The sequence below is a fragment of the Terrapene carolina genome, unplaced genomic scaffold (genome assembly GCF_002925995.2).
Source record: "Terrapene carolina triunguis isolate 2854851 unplaced genomic scaffold, T_m_triunguis-2.0 Scaffold66, whole genome shotgun sequence".
Taxonomy (NCBI): domain Eukaryota; kingdom Metazoa; phylum Chordata; order Testudines; family Emydidae; genus Terrapene; species Terrapene triunguis.
This window is the reverse complement of record NW_020664417.1, coordinates 48,470,195-48,486,620: the sequence shown is the minus strand read 5'-3', so window position 1 is coordinate 48,486,620 and position 16,426 is coordinate 48,470,195.

Genomic DNA, 16,426 nt, shown 5'->3' with positions numbered 1-16,426 from the left:
ACCCTTACTTCTACACTGCTGCTGGCAGGGCACTGCCTTCAGAGCTGGGCACCCAGCCAATAGCTGCCGCTCTCTGGCTGCCCAGCTCTGAAGGCAGCGCAGAAGTTAGGGTGCCAATACTGTAACCACCCCTCCCCCCAAAAAACAACCTTGCAACCCTCCTGGAACTCCCTTTTGGATCAGGGCCACCAATTTGAGAAATGCTGGTCTCCCCTGTGAAATCTGTATAGTGTAGGATAAAAGCACACAAAAGATCAGATTTTATGGTGGCAGACCAGATTTCACGGTCGGATGTGTTTGTCATGGCCGTGAATTTGGTAGGGCCCTAATTATCTTTGATAAGTGTGGTGGAAAAGTGTAAACTAAAAATGTTACAGTGGTATGCATTTTTACTATCTTTTAGAATATCTTCAGCTAAATCTCCCGAACTTTTTGCTATACTGCTAGTGGGCACAGATGTAAAACAAACTCAGTGTTTTTGTTTTGGTTTTTAAATAGAATATGAATTTTACTTCCTGGTTTTAGGAGAGCAGATGAAGGTTTTTTGAACTAGTACAGTAACTGAAAATCTGTCAGACCTAGTTGTATTAATTAATAGATCAATCACTATTTGCAGAATGATTTGAGGGTAGAAAATGCTATTTAATTATTAAGTATTCTTTTAAAAGATAACTTCAAATCCATATACAGTGAAATATACACTGACTACCTGCAGTAAACAGATTTGCTGTGCTAAGCATTTCCTTATTTTAAAACAGAATATTCCATTGGAGAAATGCAAGCTGCTATTCATGAGCAGAAAAATAATCACTTTGTCCAGGACACAATTTCTAGATATAACAGCCTCACTAGAAGTAAAGGAATATCTTTGCACAAGGAGTAATCTTTATTAATCTCTGATAGTTTTTTTTTCCAGGGATGAAACAGAACCAATTATTAATGGAAAAAAGAAAAATGAGAGAGGAAGGAAAAGAGAGAACTCTAATCACAAGTTACTGACATTAAATGATGATTTTCAGCAGTTTTGTTGATAGACCTCTTATCCTTAGGAGACACTACTTCTCCATGAATTAATAATTTGGGTTCCTTAACATTTCCAGAATTCTCAGGAGGAGAGGGGGGAGCATCAAGAATAAGTTAACAAAAAAAGTTTAGGGTCCAGTTAATAAAATACAAGAGAAAGCATATAGACTTTATGAACAGGACTGGTTCTGGCACTTGATACTTGTCCAGGTGTGGCACTTGTACACCATTTTGGATAGGACGAGACCAAAAATACCACATCTGCTTGGTGACCTATGACTGCTGTCAAGACTATTCCTTGTAAATGAACGGCAGTCATGACTTGATGGCACCAAGTGGCCCTGTTGTTCAATCACATGGCACCACTAACTAATTCTATCTATCTATCTATACACTCACTCACTCACTCACTCACTCACACTCTCTCTCTTGACAGGACTTGTTTACATGGGGTAATGTGCCCTATGGGGGTGTGATTTTTAAAGCACCTATCATGTTGCGCATTAATTGGTCCATGTAGCTCCTGCTGGTGGATAATGAAGGTTCCCTAGCATGCTTTAACCTAGTATTGGGAAACAGCACTAGGTTAAAGCATACTAGGGAGCCTTTAGTGTGTACCAGCAAGGGCTGACTAAATGTACCAATTAGTGCACAACATGTTAGTGCCTTTTAAAAATCACACCGCCACAGGGCACATTACTCCACTGTGTAGAGCAGCCCTTAGATCCAATGCAATGACAAAAGATTTAAAAAATCCCAAACATTTCCATGCTCTGTTTATATGTCAGTGCATAAAATAAATGAGCTGTTGGAGGTACGGAACTATAAGAAGATATCTTGTAGCCATTCTAGGTAGTGTCTTCATTTGCAACAGTCCCATCAATGTTTAGTTCAGTAGTTTTACTGTCAATAAAATTAGAATCTGTCCACTTAGTCTCCCTGCAGTTTTGCAAGGTGAAGTTGCTGTGACTGATTTGTTGGTTAATGGGCAGTATCACTTTCTTTTTGACTCAAATGCAGAAATATAATCAAGATACACTGTGTTGTAAATGTTGACAGATATGGGATTTTTTAAACTATCCAAGCAATACTTTTAGCTATTAATTACCCTTGCTATTATTCTTTAATCCACACACAGAGAGAGGCCTACTTCAATGTCCCCGGGTATCTTAGAACTCTGATAGTGAATAGGTGTGTTTTTGTCATAGCAATTTTGTTTATAACCGCTTGAGTCCAGTAAAATGTATCACAAAGCAAAAACTTATTGTATATTGATAATACCTTTTTAAATGGAGGATACTAAAGCAGTCAGATCATTTTAGCCACCAATGAAACGTAGCCACATTAGAGGTGAACAACAGACGCTTTGTAAAACTACAATACAAAGCTGAACAACACTATAGAACTGAAATCAAGATTACTATAGTTTATTGACCCTGTGGAGGGAATTTGTTTGCCCACTCCTCCTCTCAAGAAAGTAAGGATGGCCTACTGGTTAGGGTCTGGACTGGAACTTGAGATGTAGGTTCAAGTCCTGCCTCAGCCATAGACTTGGCCAAGTCACTTAATGTACCCTGTGCCTCAGTTCTCCAACTGTAAAATGGGGGATAATACATCCCTACTTCAGAGTGCTGTGAGGTACTCGTATTATGGTGATGAGAGCTATATATGTGCATAGATGGACAGACAGCACTGGAATTTACCAAGACACCAGGTTTAATACCCTTATTCTTGTGAAAGGTGCCATGGATTCTCCTAACTCTTGACTTTCTGACTACACAGGGCAGTTGAGACTAAAAAGATTGTGAGGTACCCAGATACATATCTTAGTAAAGCACTAAGGCTGGCAAAAACATTCTGTGAAACAGAATTCTATGCAGAAACAATGGGTCTTTGGGGAATAGTTCAAACAGCTGTGCTGGAAAACTATAAAAATAAGAGTTTAAAAAATAAAGCTGAAAATGGCTCTTGGAGGGAGCCTGATCTTTAAGGTACTGATACCCTCAACTTTCAGTAGCTACAAAAAGACTTGAGGGCAGTCAACCCCATCCAGAATTGAGTTTCTAGAAACAGTCGCTGGCAGCAACTGAAATCTTTTTGGGTCTTGAGGATATTATTGTAGTAATGTACTTATTCGCTACACTGATACTAACTTGGACTCTTAATACATTCCATGGGTGGCATACCCGAGCCCACTTATCCACTGACGCTCTTAAAACTCCCGCACCCCAATCTGGGTCTATGCTGGTTATGTGATGTGTATGTATCTCTTCATCCTTGTAACCGATGCCTGTAATCCCTCATAACTCAAGCCTGACCCCAGATGTACAGTACCTTCCTTCTTAACTTGTGTATATTTAATTTTAAACATTAACTTTAATAAAAATTTTAAACCTGATCTGATGCCAACATGGCGTTTTAACATGGGAGTTCTTCGGGGAGAGCTCTCTCTTTGAAGGTGATGAGTTCTATTTCCTTTCTGTATACGATAAGGAGTTCCTTGGGAGGAGAGGAAGCCATGTGGTTTTGTGCTAGTTTAAATTTGGCAATCACAAATTGTACCCACCCACAGAAAATATAAAAGTGAGCGGGATGGGGATAAGAGCCAGACATTTTGGCTCCACTCTATTCTTATCAGGCATTCAACCCACCAACATGATAAGGGGAAGATTACAGCCTAGATAATATTTTAAAAGACAAAGGTGATTCTTATGAAGGATATAATTATAAGAAGAAGAAAATTGTCATAATGATAGTGGATATGGTTTCTTAATAATTTTATAGATGTAGTTCAGGCTTTGTAAATACACTGTAATAAGTATACTTCTGTTATGAGATGGAGGTGAATTTATATTTTTTTATTTTTTTGCATTTGGAAACTAGACACTTTCACAGTCTTGAATATTTCCACAACTACTAACATTTGTAAATTCTGCAGTGAGAGCGGGAGAATTGTTGTCTCTAAGTTCCTGGGCGATATCCCTTCCAAATTCCAGAGCAGAACGTGGGCACAACAATAACAACACCACCACTTTTTCAGGTTTTACACTGATGTGAATGCTTGCTAAGACAGGACTTTAGGAGTTTAGTTTGTGCTGTGTGAATAATAGAACTCATTACATATCTTACTATTGACTAATGATTTGTTTAAGGTGCTCCTAGTACTTGGGGATGCTACTTTTCAATATCTTATTCTACAACAGGTATATTTTGACACCTCATTCTTGATAATGTTTCTCTTTTTATGGGTATTTTAATATAGATACACACCTCATGTAAAATCCTTAAAGCAAAAACCAACAAACCAAAAAAAAAACAACAACCCCAACTGACTGTAAAGGGACGCTTTCAAGTCAAATTTGCCCTCAGATATTCAAATATAAATGTCTTATAGTTTAAAATAATCTTTTTAAATATTTCCATTATTTCTTTTAAAATTCCATTGTACATATTTTTAACAAAGAAACATTCCCCTTTTAAGCATACAGCATGGCACAACTGAGAACTTGAAAATGAAAAACTAGAATTTGACTATAAACACAAGTGAAACTGACTAGTCAATTTCTAATGTCCAAGAATTCCCTTCCCCCTCCAGCAATTTAGTATTAACAAAGTATTGAATATCAAATTAGATTGTTAAAACTGAATTTTTAAAATCCAAAGTAACTTGTGATAGCTATGGACAATTTCTTTTTAAAACCATGATTTTTAACTTGCCAGTCCCTCTAATGTAAAACAGATGCTCAGGTGCAATGTGGGGTGACTGTATCATGGAAACAGAACTGCCATTACATTCCTTTATGGATGGATTCTTCCATTTGTCAGAACTCCATGCCGGAGGGCAGCTAGGAGGGTATGGGGGGGGGGGGTGGAAGAGTTACAGATTCCTGATTCTAGGGTCTGGTAGGTGCTGGCCCCAACATAAATTAGAGTGGTTGGACATCCATAAAGAATAAATCTGAATAAAACTAAATTCTATACAACACTTCACAAACAGTATTTTATGGTACGTGCATGCTTCAGTGCTTAAAGGGCAGGAAGAAAATACTGAATTTAAATGTAGAGCCACAGCTATGGAGTGTTGGTGAAAGTAAGGGGTGGGGAAGGGGTGACAGAACTTTACTGGCAAAAGCTCCCTTAGGCACCTAAGTCTGCTCTAATTTATGGTGGGGCCAGCACAGACCAGCCCCTAGAATCAGGAAGCTATAACTGGTTCCCTGATGCCCTCCTACCTGCCCTCGAGCGTGGAGCTCTGACAAAAGAGAGAATCTGTCTTTCTAGCTTTAAATGTCCATGCAGTCTTGTGTGTCATGTGGTCACCAACTTCCAGTCCAGTTGTGGACAGACAGCCTCTTCAGTGCCACGCTGGCTGTGATTTAACATCACGGGTACGTCTACACAGCATTTTGGAGTGAGCCTCCCAGCCGGAGATGACAGACTGGGGAGCGCTCTGAAAATAGCTGTATTGGCAGCACTTTGAAGTTGCGGCTCTGGCTGGAACCTAGGCATAGGCTTCAGAGCCCAAGCTCCAGCCGGAGCTGCAACTTCAAAGCACTGTCTATACAGCTATTTTTAGAGCACTAGTTCAAGCCCTCTAGCCTGAGTCTGCTGCTCAGGGCTGAGAGGCTTGCTCCGCAGTGCTGTGTACACATACCTCTGATAGCATTCAAGAGGAAACACGTTTTTATAAATGGCCTAATATTAAAAGTAGGAGCTGATCTCACTCCCACTGAAATCAGTGCAAAACTCCAGTTGATTTCAGGCCGGCTCCTGCTCCTACTAAAGGCTGTGCTTTGTTTGTTTCCCCTAACCAGCAGAAGTGCTGCTTTGTGCTTCTCTGCTTTTTTTTTTTTTTTTTTTTTCCCTTTCATGGATCTGTTAATAACAATAGTCACAGTGTTACATATTTTATAGCACTTTTCATCTTAGGATCTTGAGATTTGTCGTATATTTCTAAATCTCATGCTTCAGGGCTTCAGCTGGTCACTTGGAGGGGTCAGAAAGGGATTTCATCCCTCCTCCTCTCCCCTCCAAATGTATTCTGGGGTGGGTTTATTTATTTATTTTTTTAATTGGGTCGCCTTCCTCTGAAGCATCAGAGATGGTGACAGCTAGAAATGAGCCATTGGATGGGAAGAGCCAGGGCTCTGATATGTCACAGAGCGCCCCCCCCCCCCCCCCCAGTGCTTGTCTGGCTGGTTCTTGCTCACCTGCTCAGGGTTTAAATGATTGCCATATGTGGAGTTGGGAAGGCGCTTCCCCCTGGTAAGATTGGCAGTGCCCTGGGGGGTGGTGTGGGGTAGGAGGTTTTGCCTTTGGCCGTGGTGCAGCTCGGGCCATCCTATTCTCTTCCTGTGGCACATAGCTTAGGTCATGGCTACCCTTGCAGATGTAGAGCGCTGTGAGTTAAACCCGCCTTCGTTGAGCGCAGTAGGGAAAGCGCTATAGTCTATCCATACTGACAGCTGCTTGCGCACTGGCGTGGCCACATTTGCAGCACTTGCAGCGGCATTATGGGCAGCTATCCCAGCATGCAAGTGACTGCAATGTGCTTTTCAAATGGGGGTAGGGTGGGGTGGAGTGTGACAGGGAGTGAGAGTGGGTTTTTGTGGGGCTGAGAGCATGTCCGCATGCTGTCTTGTAAGTTCAGACAGCAGCCGACCTTCCCTTCCCCCGCCCCCTCTCACACACAGCATTCCACACTTATCTATCTCAGAGCAGATAAGCAGCCGGCTGTGAGAAACGGAGCTTTCAAATGGCATATTCGCATTCCTACAGCCAGTTCAAAACAATGAGAAGAGTTGCCACTTGACTTAAGGGGATTATGGGACATTTCCGAAGGCTGATCAGAGCGCAGTAATGCAACACCTTGTCCACACTGGTGACAGGGCGCAGCAAACGTTATTCCACTCGCCGAGGTGGAGTACCAGCAGCGCTGTAGCTGCGTCCGAGCGCTCTATGTGCCTTGCCAATATGGACGGGGAGTGAGCTAGTGCGCCTGGGGCTGCTTTAATGCGCTGTAACTCGCAAGTGTAGCCAAGCCCTTAGTCTTCTGAGGGCTGTAATACTTTGGTATAATTTTGGTTGGGTTTAGTGTGCAGGTGCTGTGTGGTGATGGTTGCCTGTGATGGTGGTGAAGGTCAGAATAGATCAGGGGTGGGCAAACTACGGCCTGCAGGCCAGATCCAGCCCCTCAGGGCTTTGGATCCGGCCTCCGGGATTGCCCCCCGTGGCCCAGGCGAGGGGGATGAGGGCTCAGTGCTTTGCACTTGCCTCCAGGCACCGCCCCCCGCAGCTCCCATTGGTCGGGAACGGGGAACCGCGGCCAATGGGAGCTTCGGGGGATGTACCTGGAGGCGTGGCAAGGGCAGTGCATGCGGACCCCTCCATCCCCCGCTCCCCCAGAGGCTGCAGCACTTCCTGGAGCGGCGCGGCGTGGGGCCAGGGCAGGCAAGCAGGGGGCCTGCCCTGGCCCCCGGTGCGCGCTGCTGCTACCCCAGAGCTGCTTTAGGTAAGCAGGGCTGGAGCCTGCCCCCCAACTCCCTGCCCTAAATCCCCTGCCTGCACCTCACACCCCTCCTGCACCCCTGCCCTGAGCCCCCTCATACACCCTGCACCCCTCCTGCACCGCTGCCCTGAGCCCCCTCCTGCAGTCCACACACCTCCTCTGTCCCAATCCCTTGCCCTGAGCCCCTTCCCGCACACCGCACTCCCTCCTGCACCCCAACCCCCTGCCCTGGCCCTGCATACAATTTCCCCACCCAGATGTGACCCTCGGCCCAAAAAGTTTGCCCACCCCTGGACTAGATGAGCTGGTGGTCCCTTCTGGCCTTAAGCTCTATGTCTCTAAGCTCTTTTCAAAGTTGGGTAAGCATCATTAATTGTTGCTATGTTCTAGATTAGTTAGAGGGAGATTTTCAAAAGCAATTAAAGGAATTAAGCACTCAATTCCCATTGAAAATCAGAGTTAGGTACCTATTCCCTTTGGAAACTCCCACCCTAAATGACTTGCCCAAGGTCACATTGTGGCAGTGATCGAGTTGGGAACAGAGCTTTCCAGACTCCCCTCACCACTGGGAAATACTGCTGATTCTTTTTCTTGTAATCCAAACCACCAGTGTGGCAGAGCAACCCAAACAACCACTATAAACAGAGCTGACAAACTACTGTTCATCTCTACATTGTGACCCTGCCCATGGTAAAATCCTAGCTATTTGAAAGAAACCTTATGTTTTTATTATGTTGGGATGTTTTTGACAGGCCTGGAAGAAAAACACAGAGGGTAAAATTCAGCCCTGCTCTAAGCAGCCACAAACTCCCCCTAGTTTAACTGGGAGTTGCACCCATTCATGTTAAATTCCATCCCCACTTCAGATGCTGTGGAGTTTGAACGCTGGAACTTATTGCATGCACTAAATAGCAGGAGTGGTGTATATTCTTCTCCCAATGTGCTTGCATTAATGTTAGCTATCTGTTTGCACTGAGAGGAGAATGACTGACTGATTGTTTCCTGACTTCTACCTAATCTGCATGCACAAATCTGTGTTGCAGGTGTTTAAAACATTACTCCCGGGGGACTTCTGCACCATTGCATGTGCATGGAATTTATATCTCCCCCCACCCCCGAATTTCTTTGCGTCCCCACAGAAAATGGTGGGGAAGCAAAGGGAAGTATGTCTGTGTGTTGGGGATGCCTGTGGTTGTAGTTTGGGGTGGCACTGCCCCCCCAACAGGCGTGGGGGGGGTTAACAGAGTCACGTGCCGCTGCCACCCTTCCCCCCCCCCCCCATTTCTGCCAGCACAGAGCTGCCTGCCTGAAGGAGGCTGCTTCTCTCCACATTGGAAGCTACCTCCTGGGTCTTAGTGCCAGTCATGCTCTCCTGTGTGCTGAGAGCCTTCCAACTTTCTGTACAACAGTGAATGCCTGCAGTGGGGCATAGTAAAAGGGGGTGGGTAGGAAAGAGGGTGGGATAGGGAAGAGGGATATGAGAGGGAGAGGAGGGGACAGGGGACAGTGGGGAAAGGAAGGGAGATAGAAAAATTGGGGTGGAGGAACAGGAGCCCAGCAAGTATTGTTCACTTAGGCGGAGCAGCAGCAGCTGGGGCTCCCCCTTAAGCAGGCCCATCAAACCCCCATCCTGATGCGCGCCCCCCCCCGCACCTTGATCCCCATCCCGATGAGCCCCAACTAGCTGCACCTGGACTCCCACCCCACCAGCATCTGGACCCCTGTGCTGAGCCCCCCACACCCAGACCCCCTCCTGCTGAGCACCATCCCACTGGACCCCCCACTGAGCTACCTGCACCCAGATTTCCCCACACCTGGTATGCCTGGCCCAGGGCCCTGGGGTATTTCTGGAGCAGCCCTTGCCCTGTGTCAGGGTCCGGTGCAGCCTCACCACAAGTCTCTATCCTGGGAGACCATGGCGGGGAGGGAGGAGGGTGATCTCCCACCTCCATGCAGCCAGGGGCTTGTGCTCCCCCCTGCCATGCTGGCGGCTCCATATTTATCTACTGCCAAATACAATTTGCAGAATTTTAAAATATTGTACACAGAATTTTTATTTTTTTTGGCGCTCAATTCCCTCAGGAGTAAAACATACACATGGAAATTTAGAGGCAGGTTTGAAAATTTGGTGTATGATGTTCACAGATCACCATATATTCTGAAACTTGATTTTAATAAGGTGAATTTATAGAATCAGCATAATGAATTATCTTACTCACTTTACTTTAAACCGTTCTGAATATTTTGAATAAAAAACATTTAGCTCATTTGGTGTGGAATATAGCAAATATTTGAATCCTGATTGACTTTCACAACTCTAAAATCCATGCGAGTGAAGACAGCACATAAAGATTGTCCTATGAACTCTGATCAGTTATATATCAGTTGTCAGTTATAGTTTATTTAATAAAAAACCCTATTTATTCCACTGCGGTTTGATAGTAATGTTACAAGTCTCAAAGCTTTAATTATTGTAGATATAATCAGATTTTATGATTACATGTTTAATGTTGGCCATCTCACCAGGAAATTTCCATTGATTACTGGATGGCTTATAGGCAATTAAATAGAACACATTGTATCATGAATTAATTAACATTGACCTTATTCCTTTTGATCGGCTGGGATTTCCAGCTGTATTTGGCAGTCTGCATTAACTGGCTGAGGTAAAGTTCCTCTGGCATAATTGCTTCTCGGTACTGTAAATGTTTAGTATTGACTATCTTACAGTTCATATGTTTATGTAATCACAAACTCTAATCAGTTTTTCACTACATCTCTAACTCTGCAACAGAAATGTATAGTGTCTGACAATGGCTTAATGCAAAGAATTTAATTCAGGCCTGGTCTACACTTAAAAATTAGGTCAACCTAGCTATGTTGCTCAGGGCTGTGAAAAATTTTGCACCCTGAATAGTACAGTTACGTAGTCATAATCCCTGTTGTAGATGCAGCTAGCTCAATAGAAGAATTCTTCTCAACCTAGGAACTGCATCTTGGAAACCTGGATTAACTACATCAGTGGAAAAACCCCTTCTGTTGATGTAGAAAGTGTCTATATTACAACACTGCAGCTGTGCCACTGTATCAGCTGTAGTGTAGACATGCCCTAAGAAAACGAAAGAGTTCAAAACTAGCGACATAAATTACGCACACACCCCAGCACGTGTGTGTGTGTGTGTGTGTGTGTGTGTGTGTGTGTGTATATTTATATATAAAATCACACACAGGAAGGCCTGATGTGCTATGGGGAGTTTACTTTCAATCAGAATAACAAACATATACCTTGACTTTGTGTATATAAGAGGTGTTAGTTCATTGGATGTTAACAGTAACTCTGTATTACTTTTCAATTATGTCACTTAAAATGTTTGTTTTCTTTTCCCACCTTGTGGTAGGTTATCACTGCACTATTGCCAGCCCCAAGCATTAAGAAGTAATGAATTGGGCCCCATAAAAAAAATGAGAAAATCACAGTACCTTTGCTGTTAATATCTGTCTGCTTTCTTCATACTTAAGGGCTCCTAAGTACAAGTGCAGCTAATGATTGCACCAGACCACAAATAATTAACAAAAAGAACTTTTTTGTTTTGATGTCCCACTTTTTCACAAAACACCAGACTTTCAGCAGTGACTACTGGTGTCTTGAGCAACCAAATAGAATGCAGGGAGGAAACAGGATGCATCCTGCAATTCCTTTACACAGAAATTATCCTCGCCTTCCTTGTCTGGAATCTCTTGGCAGTGTTATGATAAATAGCTTCCCCACAGGGATGTTATATCATACTTATGTAGAGGGTCACATCTAGGAACTTAGAGATCTTTATTTTCAGGAAGTGCTTGATGACAGAGAATAGTATAGGAGGAATGAATAAAATCTGAATGTTGCATTCTTAGTGCTCTTTCTGTGCTTGCACACTGAATGTAGTGTCAGCAGTGAGTTGGCCCCTTCAGCAATGTGAAATCAGAATTTAGAAATATTAAATAAAAAAAAAATTCCAACACCACCCAGCAATCACCCCACTAGCTATGGTGGCATAATGAATTCTTGTCCCAGAAAGATGGACATGAAAGGAGCTGTCTTTAGCAATTGGATATTCTTTGGATCGTAAGAGGAAAACTATGAAATTGCAACAGGACTGGATAAAAAGAAAAACAAGATAAGAGCAACCACACTATTGGCTGTACAGGCAAAGACTATCACATGCTCCAGCAGTATTTGTGTATGGCAGCAGGCCCATGTAAAATGCTAGAGCCTCTCCAAAATCTAGAGAAACAATAGATTAGTGTAGTATCAGATTTTGCAAAATGACTGTTTTATGTGATTATCAAACCTTAAAAGATTAACTAATTCATGATAGATTAGTCATGGGGGCAAAAGATGAAATAGATGTGCAAAGCTAGTGAACATGTTGACATCCAAATTCAGAGCATTGCTGTAGCAGACGGAGATAATTCACCCAGTAACACGCATACAAATTTCTTCAGAAGTAAATGCACAAATATAAAGCAGAGGCGGTCAAACAAAATGCAAAGGATGACTTGTGGGGATACTGTGGAGAAAAACATAATGGAAAATATCCAGCATATGAAGTCATATGCAATAATTGTGGTAAGGGAAAGCATTATGCAAAAGCTTGCAGATAAGAGAGAAAAAAAAAGTGCATCATACTGAGGAAGCAAGCAGTGACTTAGAAGATGTGATTTTGCACATATGACATTAATAATGTGCAAAACAGCAAAAATAAATGCTTTTTAAGTCAGACTAGCACCAGATACAAAAAGACAAGGCATCTGTGCACAAACAGGAAATTGAATGCCAACTTGATAGTGGGGTATCTGTGAATGTTGTAGGCTACAAACATTTCTTCAGCATTATGTAAGAGAAGAAAGCAAAATTGCAAAGCCAAATTAAAATTATATAGTTGCCTAGTGGCTGAAGCACTGGACTGGGACTCAAGAGATCTGGGTTCTATACCTGAGTCTGCCACATGTCTTCTGGGTGACCTTGGGCAAGGCCCTTCACTTTTCACTGTGCAGTTTCCCTGTCTGTAAAATGGGCATAATGATATAGATTTCCTTTGTAAAGAGCTTTGAGTTCTCCTGATGAAAAATGCAATATAAGAGCTAGGTATTATTTTTTAATTTATTAATACCATTAGGACAACATAAATACGAAGGAAAAAGTATACAGGCTGAAATTTCATGTAGTACAAACAGCACAGAAGCCACTGCTTAGAGTTAAAACAAATGAATGCATTAACCTAGTGACACTAATCCTGGGGCAAACTATTCATACAATAGATACACAAGCAAAACACCTGGAGCAAACAATGCCCGGTGATGTTCCTGAAGCAAAGTTGCTTAGAGATTACCAATTTGTATTTGATGGACTGGCTTGTCTTCCAGGCATGATAAACCTGGAACTGTTTAAAACGGGGAAGATTAGACCCCAAGAGGAACCATCCCCATATAAGTCAGTGAGTGAATATACTAGTAGACTCAGTCTTTTGCTGTCCTTTGCCACAGTAAAAACAAGTTAAAATACAATCATTATTTGGATACATCAAACGAACAAACAAAAAATTATAATAAACACTGAGCTCTCCAGTTACAGAATGCCTAACGGGAAGGATCCACCTGATGCAATGCAATAGTGCAAGATGCATTAATACAGATGGTCGGCTAGTTTTAAAGAATTTATGGCTTTGTTCTACAAGGTGTTTGTAAGCCCTTAATGTTCAATTACTTCCATGGAAATTGAAGGTACTCAGCACTTCATAAAATAATCCTTTTAGTAAGCCTGATGTCTTTTGGCTCCTCCAATGAGTCTATGCTCAATTAGCTGTCTTTGCTGTCTGTTCAATGTGCAAGCATAAAAGAGAGGGAGAGAGCGCTAAGACAGTGCAATATTCAAATTTTATTTGTTGCTCCACGTATACTGGCCTCTCTCATCAAGCACTTCTTTAAATTAAAGTTATTAAAATTCTTAGACGTGACTGTATATAATCCTGCTATAATGCTCCCTCTGGAAAACTATTTATCATAACATCCCCTTTTCACACTTACTTAAGATAGCAAAAGTAGTCATGAATACTGTGACGGGTTCTCCCCGGGGTGCCACCTGAGAGTGGGGTAACACTGAGCCTTCTTGACCCACCAGCCTGGGCTCCCTTTACACTGTACTGCTGTGACAGGCCCTCAAGCCCCCTTCAGCACACACACAGGTAGGGACACACCCAGCTGCAGCTACACACAGATGCTGAGATCAGGTCTGCATGGGAAGGCTCAGCTAAGGCACCTCCCAGCTCCTAAGGCACGCACCCCCCCGGAGTATAAACCCAAAATTATACCATCTTGCGCTGCACAGAGAACTGTACAGTGTAAGCTCATGAAATTAACCCCCTCCCTCAATGTGAGAGGAATATACACAGCTTTCTGCCCCAAGTAATGATTTTCACACACTGGTTTTAGAGAAAACAAAACAAGTTTATTAACTACAAAAGATAAATTTTAAGTGATTATAATGGATAGCAAACAGATCAAAGCAGATTACCTAGAAAATGAACAAAAATGCAATATAAGCTTAATATACTAAACAGATTGGATATGAGTAGCAAATTCTCACCGTAATTGTTGTTTTAGGCAGTTTGCAGAGATTCTTGAGGGCAAGCTGCACTTGCTTGCAGCTTAAAACCCCAGGTATACCTTTCACAGGCTAGAAATCCCTTTAGCCTGGGTTCAGCCCTTCTCCCCCAGTTTAGTCCTTGTTCCTGAGGTGTTTCCAGAAGTCTTATTGGGCCAGGAGTCAATGAACTCACCTGCCTTAAATATCTTTTGCCTTAAATATCTTTTGCATAGGGCGGGAACCCTTTGTCTCCCCCCCCCTTGGTTCCCATGCCCGATCAGTGGAAAAACACTGGTATTCCAAGATGGAGTCCAGTACCAGGTGACTTGGTCACATGCCCCTGTAGGAACACAGCAGCCATGACTCGGAGGCTGTTTGTAGCGTCTTCAGGAAGGCACCCCGGTGGGAGATTAACATAATCTACGACCTATTGTTCTTCCTAATGGTCCTTTCCAGCCAGCCATCTAGACTGATTGCATTCTGCCTAGAGGGCATTCCCCAGGTGTAAACACATTTGTAATAGATGCATAGATAATATTCCTAACTTGCACTTGGTTCTATTTGTAGTATGGTGTTTTGAGAGACAGTTCTGATATCTATCCGTTGCTTATTGACCTGTGTTCCTTCCATATCCTGCTGATCAGATCTCACCGTTTTTCACTCTAGGGGGTACCCAGGGTGGTGAGGTACCATACCACTACTTCTCCTTAGCGTGAAGTAGTCTGTGCCTGCTGTGGATAAGCTCCTTGAAACCACCAGCCTCTGGCAACTCAAGCACCACTTTCCAAACTTCTGGAGGCCTGGATCTCTCTGCATAGGTATCAGTAGGCACACATCAATCCCCCAATACTTGGAGCATTCTCTGTAGTGTCTAACCCCTGTTCCACTGATTACTCACAGGATTACTAGCCACGCTGTGCCCCAAGGAACAGAACACACCAGCTTGTTAGGTGTGTTTCAGGACCCCCACAGCACTAAAACTTCTTCTTGTTTTAACTACAAATATATCTGTTATCAAAGAATAGAGATTCAAGTGATAGTGAATAAGAATATTGGAACCAAACAGATAAAACTAATTTAGTCTCTAGAAGGCCTGTCATGATTTTAACTAACAGGTTAATGTCCTCTCTATAGAAGTTTTATCTCACCCGAAGTTCTTGTCATCCTCTTCAACCAGCATTTCTCGTGAAGCAAAATTGCAGTCCTTTTGCATCCTCAGTGAAAGGTGCCTAGGTGTCTTCTCTGACCTCCAAATATAGTCAAGCGAACCTCTGAAGTGCACCTACCAGATAGCGTTCCCTCATTACGCCGCTCCTTTTCTCTTTCTGTTAGATTTTTTTCTCTGAAGTTCTCACAATTCTTAATTTGCATTCAGTTCAGACTGGTGATAGGTGAACCATTGTGAAGGACACAATACTCAATGTACATGTAATCAGGTAGATGAATAAACATCTTTTGTCTGACAGAAAACTGTTTCTCACCTTTAGTTGTGCCTTATACCTTGATACAGACGCTAAGAGCATATTTTCTGTGTGTGTGTGTGTGTGTGTATATACACACACGCGTACGCACACACACACTCACTCTCCTTACATAGTATCTGTACATACATCTCACAGTGATACTAATAACCACTGTGACCCTGGCTTTCATTTGAGACCTCACATGACATTCTTTGAACCAGAATGTGCACAATAGAATCAGGATATTCCTGTAACCCCTTTGACAGTTGGCAGTCGGAGGGTTCTTGGCACACATCCACATCAAGCATTGCACTGGTTGCTATTAAGGCCTTCCATGGGAGTGTTTTTCCTTTTCAAAAATGGCTTATCATATTTTCTTTGCTTTTTGCAGCTTTCTATAATACAGTCTTAGCAATGTTAACTGCTGAATTGGCTTTGTCTGAAGTGACACAGTTTGGGATTCCACACCCGGTGAATTCCTTCACTGCTGTGTACATGATAGGCACCGCAATAGAGTCTGACAGTTCATCTAGTTCCCAATAGTGGTCTACAATAATGAGGTAGTTTTTGTAGTTCATGGAGAAAAAGTCCATTCCTAATTTTCTTCAAGGTCTGTTGGGGATGATGTGTATTTTCGTTGTCTCTTTTTGCTGCTTGGCCTGCATTGCTCCACATGTATCAAAACAGCTCACCAGGTCTCTGAAATCCTTGGCCATGTTGTCCATTATACAGTATCTCTGGGTTTCTGGATTCAGACTTCTATCCAGAATGGCTCTGATGTATTCTTGAAAGAGTTTCTTCGTT